This window comes from Suricata suricatta, chromosome 1 (genome assembly GCF_006229205.1).
Source record: "Suricata suricatta isolate VVHF042 chromosome 1, meerkat_22Aug2017_6uvM2_HiC, whole genome shotgun sequence".
Taxonomy (NCBI): Eukaryota; Metazoa; Chordata; class Mammalia; order Carnivora; family Herpestidae; genus Suricata; species Suricata suricatta.
Window position 1 is genome coordinate 23,113,647 of NC_043700.1, and position 17,797 is coordinate 23,131,443.

Below are 17,797 nucleotides of genomic sequence, written 5' to 3' on the forward strand. Positions count from 1 at the left end.
CAGCTTACATTAATGATGGGTCCTTGACCCTTCAGGAAGGAGAAGTGGGAAGGAACCGAAGGAAGCCAGAAAAATGGTGAGCATTTCTTTATTCGGTTTATTTGGATGTTGGTGATCTACACTGGTGCCCTCCAGACCTCTGGGTTTAAAGTGGATGCTTCTCTTCTGGGAGATCAGTCATTTGAAATTGTCTTCAGCCATGCCATTGTGTATTTACTCCAGTTGGCCACATGCACATACTTTCTCAGATCATCCTTTTAATTTTCTTTTTTTTTTTTTTCCTAAGGTCTTTTGCTTCTGAAGGCTCTCCCCTTCCAGAGAAAATAAGACAATTCTACTCCATGTATTTCAAGTGCGTAGGAAAGATGAAAGCCTCCTTTGCTCCATCACACTCTAGATTAACAGGAAACTCTGCTTCTGCCATCAGGACAGCTAACCAATCATAACATTTCACCCTTTAGATTCCTGACACATGAATTAGACATCAGGATAGTGTGTCCTCCAAGCTCCAGGGACATGCATCAAACTTTCTTTTTTTTTTTTTTAATTTCAAAGTAGTCATTTATTAACTGACCAGATTACAAAAATAATCATGGTAGATACCTTAGTTCATTCTTCTAATAAGCCTGTTGATCTGGTCTTCCCTGTTGCCAGCATCTCCACCTTCTACAAAGTGGGTGGTCTTCTTCATTCCCCCTCGTGGAGAAGATAACTTGAAGGGCCATAAAAAGTTGTTTGCTTCTTTGAAACGTTTTCCAACAGTGTAGATCTCGTGAATCAGATCCTCCATGCAGATGATGCCGTATTTCCCAAGAGATCGAGCAATCAATGTGTTATCTGTCAGGGCAATTTGCTTCTTATTGATTTCACCATAACCACACTTGTAGATCAATTCATTCACTGACTTCAGGTTTGGGTACCGCCATGCTGTATATGGTTCCACAATCCTCAGCATGTTAGCTGAAGCCTTGTTGAGCTTAACAAAGGTGCCACTGAAGGGCTGGCCAAGGTGAAGGAGCTGCAGCACCTTGCGCACCTTTGGGCTCACACCATTGATACCTCTGATCCTGATGACAAACGCCAGTTTGGGCTCCACAGGCACGTAGAAGTTGCCAGCTTTTCTTGCCATCCGAGCCATTCGGATCTCAGTTCTGCACATCTGCCTGTATTCCTTGTGGAATGCTTAGCCTTCTCATAAATAAGCTTCCTCCTTGCCTTTCGAAGCATCTTTTGGGCGAACTTCTTTCTCAGACGCTTGATCTTCAACTCTGCGAAAGTCCTTAGCTTTTTCTTAAGGGTTTCTGGCACAGCTGGAACCTTCTTTTTCTTTTCTTCAACACCCCCCATGGTCCCAGCTGGAAGAAGAGGTCATCAAACTTTCTGAGAGGCCTCCGTAAGTCCCCCTCCTTGGTCTGCAGGTGAAGGGGTCTGACATTCAGCACACAGATGGGGCCCTCCAAAGTCTTCTTCCAATTCCTGGGATTTTTCTCCAAATTACTGCACAGGCTGTGAGTCAGTGTTCAGCTGTGACTGCACAACCAGTTAGGAAACCTCTTTGAACGTTTTACAGCGGGCTCTGCCCCTCACTTTAAAATGCAGCAGCTGTTGGCAGGAGACCTCCACTGAAAGGATGACTGAGACAGGTCCGGTTCAACATTATTAATGTAAACACGTATTTCCCCCCTTTTCAATGTTATTACTTTCATGTCATCAGTCCAGTTTGTTTCCTTGGTTAGACTTTGGATACTAGGAGACATACTAGTACTACCCATACTACTTGACAGGTAACTAGAAGATAGGATAGTGTTGAGAAGTAAGGCATATGTCAGTGAAATGGAGCTTCAATATCACTCTTACTCTTTATGGAAAGTACATCATACTAGTCATCTTGGGCTGACATAAACTGTCTGACACTTGATTTTGGCTCAGGTCATGAGCCCAGGGTCCTGGGATGGAGCCCTACATCCGACTCTATGCTCACAGTGCAGAGCCTGCTTAGGACTCTCTCCCTCTCTCTCTGCCTCTCCCCTGCTTGTGCTCTCTCTCTCTCAATAAATAAATAAACTTAAAAAGAACAAAAAGAACCACAGATTGGGTGGCTTAAACAACAGAGACTTATTTTCTCATAATTCTGGAGGCTAGAAGTCTGAGATCAAGCTGTTGGCAGGGCTGGGTTCCGTGAAGGCCTCTCTCCTTGGCTGGTAGATGCTTGCTTTCTCCCTGTGTCTTCCTGTGGTTTTTCCTCTGGGCCTATCTATTTCCAAACTTCCTCTTCTTATGGTCCGATTGGATTATGGCCTACCCTAATGACTTTGTGTTAATATAATTACTCTTTTAAAGACCAAATAGAGTTATATTTTAAGGTACGGGGGGGGGTTAAGGCTTCAACATATCAGTTTTTAGGGGATGCAACTCAGCCCATAACTAACAGCAAAAGTACCGTCACTTAACTGAGATTGATTACTATTTAGAACATCATGGGGCGCCTGGATGGCTCAGTCAGTTAAGCATCTGACTTTGGCTTAGGCCATGGTCTCACAGTTTGTGGGTTTGAGCCCCATGTTGGGCTATGCATTGACCGCTCAGAAACTGGAACCTGCTTCAGATTCAGTGTCTCCCTTTCTCTCTGCCCCTCCCCTGCTTGTGCTCTGTCAATTTCTCTCAAATATAAATAAACATTTAAAATGTTTTAATAAATAAAATTATTGAATAGTATAAAATATTTAAAAACAATGTGAAATACAAGCTATGCAAAAACTACACAATAAAAATGCTTGTAACAGAACACCTTAGTTGACTATTACAGGCATATTTACTGCCCTCTGGTGGCTATTGTCCTAACAACAGAACCATCACTAAAAGAAATGTGCAAAAAAATTAAATCCTGGTCTTTTAAGCAAATATTATCAATCAGAGGACTCACTAGAAATAAGCAAGTATACCCTTCCATTTGAGTCAGAGAAACTAAAAAGCTTTACTTTATAAAACCATAGTAACAGAAATTTGTATGCTTATAAAAACAAACTTTTGGAGAACTTTTAAAATAGTCAGGAAACCTTCACAGGACTGTTTTGCCCTCATCTGAACACTTTCACAACTGAAATTTGGGGGGAAAACTGAATTCTATCAGTGTTTTCATCAGGGTTGTTTTCTTTACACATCTGGCCAAAGTTCCATGGCAGATTTTAAGGATTCGCATGACAGTCTTACTTTACATCATCATTATCATCTTTTCTCAAGTATACCTCTAGCCTACTTTCAGCCCAGTGGTAATCCACAATGTTTCCACAAAATTTTCATATTAGTTTCAATATCCCAAACTTGAAGAGATAAAAAAAAAATACTTAACACATGACTTGTGTTTTCAGCTAAGGCAAATCCATCAGTTTAGGTAATTTTCAAAAATAGAAAAGTTCTAGAGAGATATGTAGAATACTGGATTTAAGTGCTAACTGATTTTTAACTAATTCTAGAAAGCATCTTTAAAAATTATTGAAGGTAATATCAGGAAGAATCTGAAATATTGTAGAGAACTTTCTTTAATATAAAGAAATCTTTATCTTGCAATTTCTAATCAAGTACTTTCTTTTATGAATTTTAATATTACTGCATAATGACATCAATTTGTATAACTGATGAGAATATATTTTGGTGGAGATATTTTTTAAATATTTTATGCTGTTGGTTTAAATGAACATATCCTAAAAGCTAAGAAACATGTACTGAATAATCTGGCCAGGCTTTCAAACTCTGGCCCTTTTTTGTTGTTGTTGTTGTTTTTAAACTAAAAAGATTTTGATTTTTTTCCTATTTCCAATATAAAAGCCAATTCGCATACTTTTTTCTTTTTTTTAATATTTATTTATTTTTGAGAAAGAGAGACAGACAGATGGATATAGCAGGGGAGGGGCAGAAGGAGAGGGAGAGAGAGACAGAATCCATAGCAGGCTCCAGGCTCCTAGCTGTCAGCACAGGGTGTGACCTGGGCTCCAACTTAGAAACTGGAGATGGTGACCTGAGCCAAAGTCAGATGCTTAATGGACTGAGCCACACAGGCGCCCCCAAACCCTTTTTTAATGACAGTTTTACACAGACCATGTTGAAAGCAACAAAGTTTACCATAATGGTTCAGGCCTCAGGTATGCTGTTTAAATGATTTCTTCAATCTCTTTTTGTAATGTAAATTACTGTTATTATAATGATCATTTAAAAGGTACAACCTCAAACCTGGTAAGTTTTTAAAGTTCTTACACATATATAAAACCTTTTAATAATAAAAAAAAATGAGCACAACCTACAAAAACTAATGCAAATTAACAAAGTTAATTTCACAATGATCACTAAATTGTGGTTGTAAATTAATATGGTTAGGAAGCAGGTGTTTTGATAGGTAGCTGGTTTACTCCCCTGTGAGTTGAGGAAGGACTTAATTCTCTCACTTGCCCTACTGTTCAAAGCCCTAGGGAACTTTGTTTCATGTTAAAAATCTTAACATCCCTTAAAACTTTGCTGATGGATAGATCCTTTGATTTATCCATATTCAGAGTTTCTAATCCTCTCCTCTGAACTATCATCTGACCTATCATATCTCAGCCAAGGAGATCTGATCAGTAACAAATTAATTGGAATGTCATCTCCGTGTGTATCAATCTGTATGTTTATGCTGCTCATGGTTGGCTTCTTATTCAAATTATAACTTCAGTAGTGCAAATTAACTTATTATGCCTCATGACCATTTGCTGACAGATATTTTGCCTGTAGCAGTTTTAAAACATACCCACAAATCCTTTGACAACTCATTCCTCCGTAAAGATGTGGTGTCTACACTCCGTCCCTCTGAATCTAGGCCAGCCCTTATGTCTCAATAGAATAAAACCAGAGAGGTCAGCAGAAGTAACACCGTGTAACTTCCAAAACTGGGCCATAAAAGATGCTGCTACTTTTCTTCTCTGCTTCCTGGAACGCTCGTGCTTGGAGCCATAAGACCCCATAAGAAGAACTCCCCTGATCCTTCCGTGCTATTAAGAAGTCCAGTCCACCAGAGACACCGTGGCTAAGTGCTTTGGTTGAAACATCCAGCCACTACATGTATTCACATTAACTGTTGTGCATTAAATTCCACTTTAGAGTCACAGCTTAATCTTGTGTTGTATCCTTCCCCTGTTGATCAATGTAGTTTCTTTTTTTTTTTAATTTTTTATGTTTATTTATTTTTGAGGCAGAGAGAGACAGAACACAATCAAAGTACAGGCAGAGAGAGAGAGACACACACAGAATCCGAAGCAGGCTCCAGGCTCGGAGCTGTCAGCACCCAGGCGTCCTTGATCAATGTAGTTTCTGAGATCTCATCAGGAAAAATAGTTGACAACAAAAGAACAGTATTTCTAAAGTTCCAGAACGGCTAATTATTAATAGAGTAAGTTCAGGAATGTTAACAAAACACAATCAGGTATAAAACATTGCCCAAGAGCCTTTCACACCCTCCAGAGGACAACTTGAAGAATCCAAACAAAAACTATTTAAAACACTGATACTCTGTTGTGTGGTGTGTTTAATGCTAAATAGGTATCCTTATCTAAAAAGGATTAGAGACCGAAGGGACATTTTTTGGTTTGATACTTCTGACATGCGTTATTAATTTAGTCATTTGAACTTCTGTGTGTTTAGTAACTCACCAAGGAAAACTTCTTATGGGAATTACTAGATCTGAGCAGCTGTAATTTGACTGAGTTAAAAAGAAGATACAGTAAAACCTTGGATTGCAAGTAACTTGTTCCGCAAGTGTTTTGCAAGACAAGCAAACATTTCTAATAAATTTTAACTTGATAAACGAGTGATGTCCCCCAATATAAGGAGTCTGTGACATCAGGCACCACGTGATCCCAGCCGAGCCGATGGTTCTTGAAATTCGCTTGATATACAAATGCTTGGGATGTAAGCATGTTTCCAGAACAAATTATGCTTGCACACCAAGGTTTTACTGTGAATGGAAAAAGGTTACCATTCCACCTTCCCATACGACTTAAACCTAGGTACAAAAATCATTATGTACGCTTTCATTTTAATACTTAATGAGAAGAGAACATTGGAATAAGCAAAGTGTTCTCCCCTACAACTATGAGAGAAAATATTCTGAATCACTTCTGGCACTTGGTCCCGCCTTTTTAAACTTCTAAAACTATGATTATATGTACTCTGCCTTTCTTCAGGTGGCCAAAATTCCAAAAAAAGGAAGAATAAAATCTAATTATTCTTCTTGACATAAGAAGATGTTAGTTGGTCATAATTGAAAACACCTTTCCTCTGTTTTATTCTTTTCATCATCCAACCATCCAACCATCTGTCTTTAAAGTACATGGATTATTAAATCATTATTTAATAAGTTATTATATTAATAAATTTTATTAATTAAATTAAATTTTTAAAATTAAATTTATTTCTTAAATAATTATCTATTTAATAACCCAGGTACTTTTTTTTCATCGAGTGATACTAGAAAGCAATCTGTAAATAAATCTAGTCCTAAAAGCTTTGCTTCTTCGAGATTGTTGTACACAGTCCTCCGGTGGCACTAGTAACTCTGGGCACGATGGAGACATCCAATGTCCCGAACCACAGGTCAGCCCACAGTGTGCAGGCACGCAGGTTGAACTGTCAAGCTTCTGTGTGAGTGTGTGTGTGTGTGTGTGTGTGTGTGTGTGTGTGTTTAAACAAGCATCAATCAGTCCCCTGAACTCTCCTTTCAATGTGTTATCTGCTCAGTATGAACATGATCATGAGAAGCAAACAAACATGTCTAATATTTGTTCTTTTTCATGAGCAAAAATTAGACGCAAACCAGAAGGTCAAGCAGACATGTCAACGGTTATTTACTCTGTATAACGTATGTGCTTTTCTGACCCTGGACTAAGTATTTTAGATAAAGGTCAGTAGATCCTGAAAACCCCAATCTTGCAGATGAAAAAAGTGAGTTTCACTGAGATTACGTGATTTGTCTTCATATAAAAATGCTGTGGTGCACCCCAAAGAAGGGTTTAAACCTAGATCTTTCTGATCTCAGTGTCAGATTGTACTACAAGTTAATTTTTATTTGCAGCAGTGAACATAAGAAGATCCTCTTGTTTCAATCAACAAAAATGTAACAAAATCTCTGAGGAAAGTTCTCTTGATATTGTATTTTATTTAAATATAATAAACAGTTTACTTGCATAAATCCTCCTACATTCGGGCACCCCAACTTAATTCTTGTCTATAAAAATGCAGCAATGTGCAATTACTCTGTCAGAGGTGAAAGTGACCTCAAGTAGCCTGGCCTATTTCAGGTGCCAAGGCTCTAAAACTTCATACTTAAAAATATACATATTATTTGTATACCTATTGTCTTGTGAGATTTTCAAAATTTGAATTTAAAAAAGGTTCTTCAATTAATTATAAGTAAAGAGAGATTGACCTGATATACTACTTAACATGAATATGCAAAGAAAATCCATTTCTGTTAAGTCCCTGACATATTTTCCTTAGTTTCCTTAGTTTTTCTTAGTTAAGGAAAACAGAAACTATAATGTTATCCATTATTATGAGAGATTAATAAATAGAAAATGAATTTTCAATTTTTAAAGAAATGTATTAATATATTTTAAGAGTTTTGATCTATCACTTTCTCCTTTTCATACAGCAATATATATTTATTTTTTAATGTGTATTTATTTTTTGAGAGAGAGTGTGAGCAAAGAAGAGGCAGATGGGGAGGGAGACACAGAATCCAAGGCAGGCTCTAGGCTCTGTGCTGATGCGGGGCTCAAACTCACAAGCTGTGAGATCACGACCGGAGCCAAAGTCTGATGCTCAACTGACTGAGCCACCCAGGTGCCTCTATTTAATTTTTTAATTGTGATTTAAGAAAAAATACTTGCTGGCATTATTGTATATTCACAAGTCAATAAAAATGTTTGTCTGAATTTTTTTCTGGCCATAGTTATTATTTATCTCACCTCATAATTATTAAAAATAATGATGTCATATAGTAAAAGAAATATCAACTCCTTAAACATGCCACTTTGGTGAGGTATTAAAAAATGCTTTCCATAAAATCTTTTTCTATTACAAGTAGAATGGATTCTGTCATTTCCAACTAAGAGCTGTGATGTATGTGGAAGAGTAATGAAAGGGATTTGTTTAAAAGAGATTTCAGGGACCCCTGGGTGGCTCAGCTGGTTAAGCGTCCAACTCTTGATTTTGGCTCTGGTCATGATTTCATTCATGGTTATGAGATTGAGCCCCACATCGGGCTCCATGCTGAGCATGAAGCCTGCTTGTGAGTCTCTCCTCTCTCTCTCTCTCTCTCTCTCTCTCTGTCTCTGTCTCTCTCTCTCTGTCTCTCTGTGTCTTTCTCTCAAAAATAAATAAATATTTAATAAATAAATAATAAAGAAGATTTTAAATGCCTAGAAGATACTCTGCAGAAATGTCCTAAAGGAATGGCAAGAGTCTTGTAGTTATTATGTTTTGATTCTAAGATTCAAATACTATTAAGTTTTACTTCACATTTATTTTTAAATGATGGCAAACACTTCAGAGTCCACCCTTTCCAAATTTCCCTTTATCTGGAAGACCTCCATCCAACCAAACAGTGATAGCAATGCTAAGTGTATAGAGTCTCGCTTCTGTGCTGTGGGTTAAAGCAGAAACTGACTTCAGAAACAGGAATAAAGCATACATTTTTTGTTTGCCTTCCATGGATTTACTAAGTTATTTGGTCAGGAAGGCAAATACATTAAAAAGTAAAAATTAAAGTTGCATAGCTCAAAGGGCAATATGCAAATTTGATAGGATTGCTCTAAGCACATTAAAATATTGGAAGTTTTTAAAATACATATTCTTATTTACTTTCCCATTATTCACCATTCAGTTATGCCATTAGGCACACAGTTCTATGAGTATTTGTTTTGTGTTAGACATAACAATAATCATAATGACAATAGTAACATTAATCATTTCTTTTGTGCTAGCTACTCTGAGTGTTGCATATGCTTGATTTTATGAACTGAGATTATTTTGAAACTTGAGGTGACTTTCAACCTTAAAAAATGAAATCAATATACAATCCCAAATCACAGAAGTATAACTTATTAAAAGTTAAGTTCCATTTATTGTGCTTTGTAAGCTTGATAAAAATATGTTTAAATTATAATGTTCTTTAAGTTTATTTCTCCTTTTCTTGTGTTCCTATTTCCTGAACATATCCCACACTTTTTTTCTAACGTTTATTCATTTTTGAGACAGAGAGAGACAGAGCATGAGTGGAGGAGGGACAGAGAGTTGGGGGGGGGGGGAGGACACAGAATCCAAAGCAGGCTCCAGGCTCTGAGCTGTCAGCACAGAGCCCGATGTGGGGCTCAAACCCAAACCCGTGAACTGCAAGATCATGACCTGAGCCGAAGTCAGACACACCGACTGAGCCACTCAGGCACCCCTCCACACTTTTCTATAGAGCAGTAAGGCCTCTCCCTTTCACAGACATGAAATTCCAAGTCCATGGACATGGTGTGATTCCCTGTATCTCTGGGTTGCCTCCATCATTCATGAAATTGGATGGATTATCATGAAAGGCACAGGACATAAACTACCTTAAGTAGAAAGGAATTAAAGTGTCATCTGAATGCAAAAAATCATTTTCACCAAGTAGAAGATAAGAGCTTCTTTACATAATTGACTTTACTTAACAGTTCACTTTTTCCCCACTGTGGTGTATTAAATTAAGCAGCTCATAAAATTTAAACAAATGAATGAGTGCATTGACAATCATCTCAAACAAATGCTTCTTAAAGGTAACACCTTTTATAATCAATGTTATTAATTTGCTGACTTTTTTGGATAGCTTTTACACATTATGAATTCATTTGGTATTAATGCAGATGCCAGTTTTTCTGGAGGGCAATGATAAACAGGCAATAACAAAATAAGGAGGTATACTTTTGAAGAGACAGAGGGGCTCCTGGGTGGCTCAGTCAGCTAAGCATCCAGCTTTGGCTCAGGTCATGGTCTCGGTTTGTGGGTTCGAGCCCCGCGTTGGGCTCTGTGCTGGAGGCTAGCTCAGAGCCTGGAGCCTGCTTCAGATTCTGTATCTCCCTCTCTCTGTGACCCTCCCCTGCTCACGCTGTCTCTCTCTGTCTCTCAAAAATGAATAAAAAACATTAAAAAATTTTTTAAAAAGAGACAGAGTACAGCTTGAATTGAAACAATGTGCCCATTTAGTAGCCAACTAAAGTGGAGATATTAAATGCTAACGGGCACAGAGGCTAATATTTAGAAATAACTAATAAAATCATATCCAGTCTTTGAGCATCTCTGCTCATTCTCTCCAACCTAAGTCTTATATAAGAGGTGGAGGTTTAGAAGTAAAATTATATACACTTAAATATGTTCTTTAGCAATTCCTCTGTCTTCTTTTCTAGCATTTTGCCTTCCATTTTTCTCTGCACAGATGCCTAAATGCCTTTGAACTCTACCTCTGCTTTTCCCCTCAAAGCCTCTCATCACAAAGCAACATATCATTTATTCAAATGATAAAATAAATAATAACACAAGTATATGTATATTACACTTGTTTGCAGAAGGCATTTTCATTTCTTTAAGTTATACACATAAATCCATTGAGATTGTCCCAAATCTAAAATTACAAGGTTAAGTCTTCTGACAAGGAGAATTTTTCTAAGAAAATTCTAAGATTTGAATTTCAAAAAATAGTCATTAGGCTCCTGCTCCAGTGAAAATTGTACCTTCATTTTGTAGAGCTAACCAGAATCTGATTCCCATTCTCACTCCTACCCCCAAAATATCAGTCACCTTGAAGCTTTAGCATTTCCCATAAACAACAGGAAGACAAAGATTCTATTATCAGCCACTGCTTTCTCCGGTCATTCCTCCTCAACTCAAGTCAAATGCTTGCTGCTTTCAGTCGCCTATTACTCATATTACAGCCTTTAATCTCCCCTCTTAACATTATCACCTATATCATTGAAAGCCAATGGCCTTTGTCTTTAATTTGTAGCATTATAGTTAATGACTTCAGTATCCACATTAATGACCAAAACGTAATCCTGACCTTGCCGTCCAATCCTGTCTCCTATGGCCTTCAACTATTCTCTATTCAGTCTCCTATTCACATTGCCAGTGTCTAGTTACAGCTTTCAAGTTAACTCCACCTCTGTAATCTAGACCTATTCCTGTCTCACCACAATTTCCATTCTCCCAGTATTATCTAACTGATACTCTCCTTTTATGCTATATTTTTACCTATGTGGTTCCCTTACCACCCCGTCTTTCTTTGTACTTAGCGGCCCTTACTATCTTTACTTCTTTTCCTACAGAGCAAAATCCCACTCCCCATTCCTTTAATAGAGCTCCTCTACACAATTTCTTCAACTTCTTGCCCCATTGGACCTCTCCCACTCCATCTCTCAAAGGCCAACGCTGTTCAAGTCTACTTGCCCGGCTTCTTATTTGCATCTGCATTTCTGGGAGCTGCTGGAGAATATCTCACTACCAGGCAGACTTGTGCTTGTATAAATTTGTGGTCACTGCCCTCAACAAAAGAAAGCACTTCCCAGAAACCTTTGTTCCCAACTTGGAATCGCTTTAAAGTTCCAAACTTCATCACCTTTCCATCCGCCTCAAATTTTATCTGACTTATTACACTGCAAAATATATCACAGAATAACTACTGTAATTCCAGAAAATAAATGTATAAAGACAATGTATCTCTTCCTACTCTCTGCTTTTATAAGAGAAGCGCTTACCCTCTTTCTGTCCGAAATGTTCATCTTATCCATATGATCCCATGGGTAACCCCCACCCCTCAAGTCCGCATACACATAGTCAGCTCCTTACAGACTTCATTTTTCCACACCCATTTCCTCTCCTCTCTATTGGCTCCCTATCACCACTCGAATCTACCCAGTTCTTCTCCAACCAAAACCAAAATGTTTATCCCGCAGTCCCCACCTTTCTCCTCCAATCATAATCAAAGCCTCTAAGGGATTTTCCACATGCACTCTTTGTAATTTCTCATTGCTCCTGCTTCCTGATTCTGTTTATCCTTCCAAGTTTCTCACTGATAGGATGGAATCAGCTCACATTGATTCAAGAGAGCCAGTTATGTGCTTCTCTGCCCACCTACACAGGGATGTAACATTGGTAGCTCACATATAAATTAAGGTGGGAATGTTTATCCCAGAGAAATGGGTAAAGGCTACAAGTCTACAAATCAACCTCGTTTCTTTGTTCACCAGCACCTGCTGTTTGCTCCAAAAGCCATTTCTCAGCACTTCTCAGATGTTAGTGTGCGCATGCTAACTTTCCATTTCTTTTCTTCTCAAAAGTCAGCATTATCCATATACTAGGAATTCTCACAATGTACCAACAGACCCAAACTTAGTCATAAATGTAACCCAAATTCATAATGTTCCCCTCCATTTAAATGGCTCACGTACATGTCAACTTTGAAATTTCCAAAACAGAACTCATATTGCTTCCTTCATAAGATTGGTCCCCTCTCTAGGCCACCTTTCAATAAATGACTTGTTGTTCAAGCCAGAAACCTGGGATTTATTCTTGATTCTTTGATTTCCTCCATTTATCAGCCTAATCTCCCTACTAAGCGTTTCTCAAATCCACAGACTTCTTTTTGTCCTCAATACAGTTGTCCGGTAGACACGAGCCATAAACTAAATTACTTCAACAGGCTTGTGACTTGTTTCTTTGCATCCAGAACTGTTCCAGCCCAATCCATTACCTTCAGCAGAAGACTAATACCCTGGCTCCTAGTTACCTTCCCAAGTTCATCTCTCTTCTGGTTTTGTGTATGGCACAGTCATTTCAAGTGTTCTCAGTCACCAAGTGTTGGCATATTTTTGCCTCTTGCACTGCTGCTCTGCCTGTTTTATGCTGTTGCTCTCCACGTCCCAAAGTCCTCTGCTTCCTTACATCACTATTCATTGCCTCTGAACTTTAATCCAGGAATTGGTCTTCTCTCTAAACCGTTAATTTTCAAGCCCATATTAGATTTCTATTGCTCCTAATTTCCACAAATTTAGTGGTTCAAAACAACACAAATATATTCTCTCACAGTTCAGTAGGTCAGAAGTCTGACATGGGTCCCCTTGGGCAAAAATCACAGTGTCATCCAAGCTAGGCTCCTTTCCTTAGGCTGGAGGGAAGAACCCATGGCTTTGTGTTTTATAGATTCTAGAAGCCACCGCTGGCTTGTGGTCCTCTGCCTCCATCTTCTGAGCCAGCAACAAAAGGTTGAATCCTTCTCACATCCTATCTCCTGACCTTGCTTCTGTCATCATATCTTCTTCCCTGCCTGACCTTTCTGTCACCATCCTCCACTTTTTGTTAACGTACTGTTGGGTTCAATTTGCTAATATTTTGTTGAGGACTTTTGCTTCTATGTTGTTCAGAGATATGGTCTGCAGTTTTCTTTTTTCTTTTTTTTTTTTTTTTGAAGTGTCTTTGTCTGGCTTTGGTATCAAGGTAATGCTGGCCTTATGGGATGATTTTGGAAGTTTTCCTTCTTCCTCTATTTTTTGGAATTGTTTGAGAATAGGTATTAACTCTTCTTTAACTGTTTGGTAGAATTTCCTGGGACAGTGTCTGGTCATGGACCTTTGTTGGGAGTTTTTTGATTATTGATTCAATTTCATTGTTAGTAATCAGTCTGTTCAAAATTGTATTTCTTCCTAATTTTTTGGAAGGTTATATGTTTCTAGGAATTTATCCATTTCTTTTTTTAATGTTTATTCATTTTTTAGAGAGAGAGAGAAAGAAAGAGAGATAAAGAGACAGAGAACAAGTGAGAGAGGGGCAGGGACAGAGGAAGACACAGAATCCAAAGCAGGCTCTAGGCTCCAAGCTGTCAGCACAGGGTCTGATCACAAACCATACGATTATGACCTGAGCCAAAGTTGGACACTTAATTGACTGAGCCACCAAGGCACCACAGAATTTACCCATTTCTTGTAGGTTGTTCAATCTGTAGGCACATAAATTTTCATAATATTCTCTTATAAACCTTTGTATTTCTGTGGTGTCAGTTCTATCTTCCACTTTTGAGGACACACCCCAATAATCCCAACTGACCTCCTATTTCAAGGTGCTTAACAAAAGTCACTTCCACCAAGGCCTTTTAGCCATGCAAGGTAACATATATCCAGTTTCTGGGGATTAGATAATGCACATCTTTGAGAACCTACCACAGAGCCTCAACTCTGTCCTTTCACCAAAGTTCTGCATGTTTAATGTATGTTCATGAATATTCTAGGATGACAGTGCTTTCCTACCTAATTTAAGACACAACTCTGCAAGAAACTCTGAATAGTTTGTAAATACCTAGGGCAATAATGAGAGATACAAAATACCACAATTCATTATTTTTATCATCTGGGGTAGAGCACACATAGCCATAGAGAGCCGGAACAATGTCCAAAGGATGTAGGCGACTCAGGCCTGTCACACCTCTGCTTCTCTGGATTGATCAGAGAAGTGAAGAAATGTGCTCTGAACATCTTTTCTTTTTTTTCTTTTTTTTAAATGTTTTATTTATTTTTGATACAGAGAGAGACAGAGCATGAGAGGGGGAGGGGCAGAGAGAGAGGGAGACACAGAATTGGAAGCAGGCTCCAGGCTCTGAGCTAGCTGTCAGCACAGAGCCTGACGCAGGGCTCGAACCCACGAACGTGAGATCTGACCTGAGATGAAGCCGGAGGCTTAACCAACTGAGCCACCCAGGTGCCCCTCTTTTTTTTATTTTAAATAAAAAAATTTTTAATGTTTAATTTTGAGAGAGAGACAGAGACAGAGCGTGAGCAGGGGAGGGACAGAGAGAGAGGGAGACACAGAATCCAATGTTGGCTCCAGGCTCTGAGCTGTCAGCACAGAGCCCAATGCAGCACTCAGATCCATGAACCACAAGATCATGACCTGAGCTAAGTCAGACACTTCACCAACTGAGTTGCCCAGGCACTTCTGAAAATCTTTTGAAATGAGTAGTCTTTTTAGCTGTTTTTTTCTTCTTCCAGCTTTATTGAGTTATAATTGACATACACATTCTGTGTTTACTTCACATTTCTTATGTGTGAAATTTCAGACTTTATTAAAATGAAAGTGTGAACAGAAGACATAAAGAAAAAGTTTTAAATTAACAAAACTTGTTTCCTTAAAAAAAGGATACATTTTAATCTGCCTACAATAACTCAATAAAGGAGCTTTTGGGCCCACAATTCAAATATTTAAATGGTACATTTATTTTCCCTAACCAGTATCAAAGCAATTGAATAGAAGATTAGATTTTAGAGATTCTTAATATCAGAATCCAAATGTTGATTCATAATTTTCTGACCATTTGTATGATGGCTTTTATATTTACTAGAAACCCCTAAATTTGATCTAAAATAGTTACATAGAGCCATATTTTATCTCAGTAGAAATTTGTATTAAGATGCATTAGTGACTTCAATGTGTATCAAATTTTCAAAGTGCTTTTATTGTTTTTCTCCTAGAGGGAAGAACTTCCATAATTATTCTTGAATGTCACTTAAATATGTTTTTAAAATTTAATTCCACTGTTCTCAGTCTCAAAAAAAAAAAGACTTTCAGAACAACTTGAAAAAATATATATATAGTTTGGAAATAGTTGTTTGATACTGAAATGAAGGACAGTCACTGCAGTATTTACACACCGGATGCATGCTTTTTCTCAACTTGCCTAAAGGCAAACATGGTGGTTGAAACAGAGTCTGTAGGTAACCCGAATAAGGGGACCAAGTTTTTGTACTTGTTAAGACAAGCGTATATTTACATCACTGTAAAATATTTGACTACTTTCAAATGATTCTGTCTTTCACATTCTCTTCTCAATGATAAATTTTGTCTCTAAGTGACTGTGTTGTCTGTATTTCCCCCTGGTGATAAAAATTGTCCAAATTAGAAACAAAGTTGGAATCTAGTTATACTATGATAGTCTGTGTGTCCTTTTCAGTCAGTGAAATATGATAAACAGACAGACAAGAGTGCTAATGTTGAGATGTCTTGAGCATGCCTTTATTTTTTAAGATTTTTTTTTTTTTTTGCATTTCTTGAATGATACAAAGTTTAGAATAAACCATTTAAGGGGCACCTGGGTGGTTCAGTCAGTTAAGCATCTGACTTTGGCTCAGGTCATGATCTCACAGTGTGTGGGTTTGAGGCTCATGTAGGGCTCTGTGTGGACAACTTGGGACCTAGAGCCTGCTTTGGATTCTGTGTCTCACTCTCTCTCTCTCTCTGCCCCTACCTGGCTTGTGTTCTGCCTCTCTCTGTCTCTCAAAAATAAAAAACGTTAAAAAGTTTTTTAAAAAGGTAAACTATTTAATAATGATATCACTTCTTCACTTACACTTGACTGCTTAAGATATGTGATAATCGTCATGAGGCAGGGAATTCTGTAGAATTATCATGGTAATATGTTTCAAAATTTAGGAAATGGTAAAGTAACAATCAAAAGCCAAATCAAAAGCTAGGAAGGAAATATTATGGTCAAGTGATGTTAACTTTGTCAATTCATTAGACAATCTGCAAAATGGAAATCCTTGGTAAATTCATTGTTTTGGAGAAGATGGGTTATAGAAATGAGATTTCCTTACAATTTTTACCTCCATTAAATGAGGTCTTTAATTATTTTTTACTGAATCTTGCAGTTTCTAGTTTGTGATTTCTCCTCAAGTTACAAAACATTAATGATCATTACAAGCACTATTTCACAAACTACAAATTAAAGTTCTATAGCATTTTTAAAAGGCCTAAGTGCCTACATTTCCAATTACAAAGTAGCTATTTCAAACAGTTATTAAATGAAAAGTAAAGTAAAATCACAATGCAAATAAGGTAAAAATTAACCATATGATTCCAACATACCTGAAATCATCTGACCTGTGCCCACAGCCAAATCTTTCCATGGAAAGTGATCTTTATCTCTCCCAATATTGGATTAGGTACCTTGTTTCCCAAATAATCTTTCTGAATCAATGAGTTACTGAAAAGAGGAACACGCCCCTTAGAAACTGGAAAGGTTGCTTTTGGCAACATTCTGTCAAAGAATAAAAAGACATATTTCTTTTTGCTTTCTGAATCCTTTCCGTGAAGTATGCAGCCAGACAAACAACATCTGAGATACCACGCTATAGGAGGGTAAGATTTCGAGTTATAAAACTGAGTTATTTTTCCCCTATTATATTCCCTTTCCTTTCTGAAAATGTAAGCTGGAAATTGAATCTGTATTTCCTGTCTTAAAGAGGGTTATGTCAAGAAAGTAAAACAAAGGTGGCTTCCAAATATTTCCATTTCTGTCACAGTAAAATTGTGAATCTCTATGGTGCTTTAAATTAAATTGTCAGAAAAAAAGGTTTTTAAAATGATAGTACATAAGGAGGTATACCATGAACTAAATATTGAAAAAATTAAATATTTATATAAGTGCAGGAAAGATGTTTATGTAAATACGAAGAAGCATTTCATATTGTGATGTAGGAAATAACTACCCTTACCTTCTTCGTTTAGGTAAACATCTAATAAAATGTTATCTGGAGATGCCTGGGTGGCCCAGTCAGTTGAGTGTCTGACTCTTGATTTTGGCTCAGGTCATGATCCCAGGCTCATGGGATAGAACCCCCATCACGCTGAGAATGGAGCCTGCTTAAGATTTTCTCTCTCCCTCTGCCCCTCTCCCTTGCTCACTCACTCTCTCTCTCAAATTAAAAAA

At 37.7% G+C, this 17,797-nt stretch overlaps 1 pseudogene; it reads right to left on the reverse strand.

The window, feature by feature from the left end:
* Positions 1-551: 551 nt before the first annotated feature.
* LOC115287392 lies at positions 552-1,347 on the reverse strand (annotated as a pseudogene).
* Between the last annotated feature and the right edge of the window lie 16,450 nt (positions 1,348-17,797).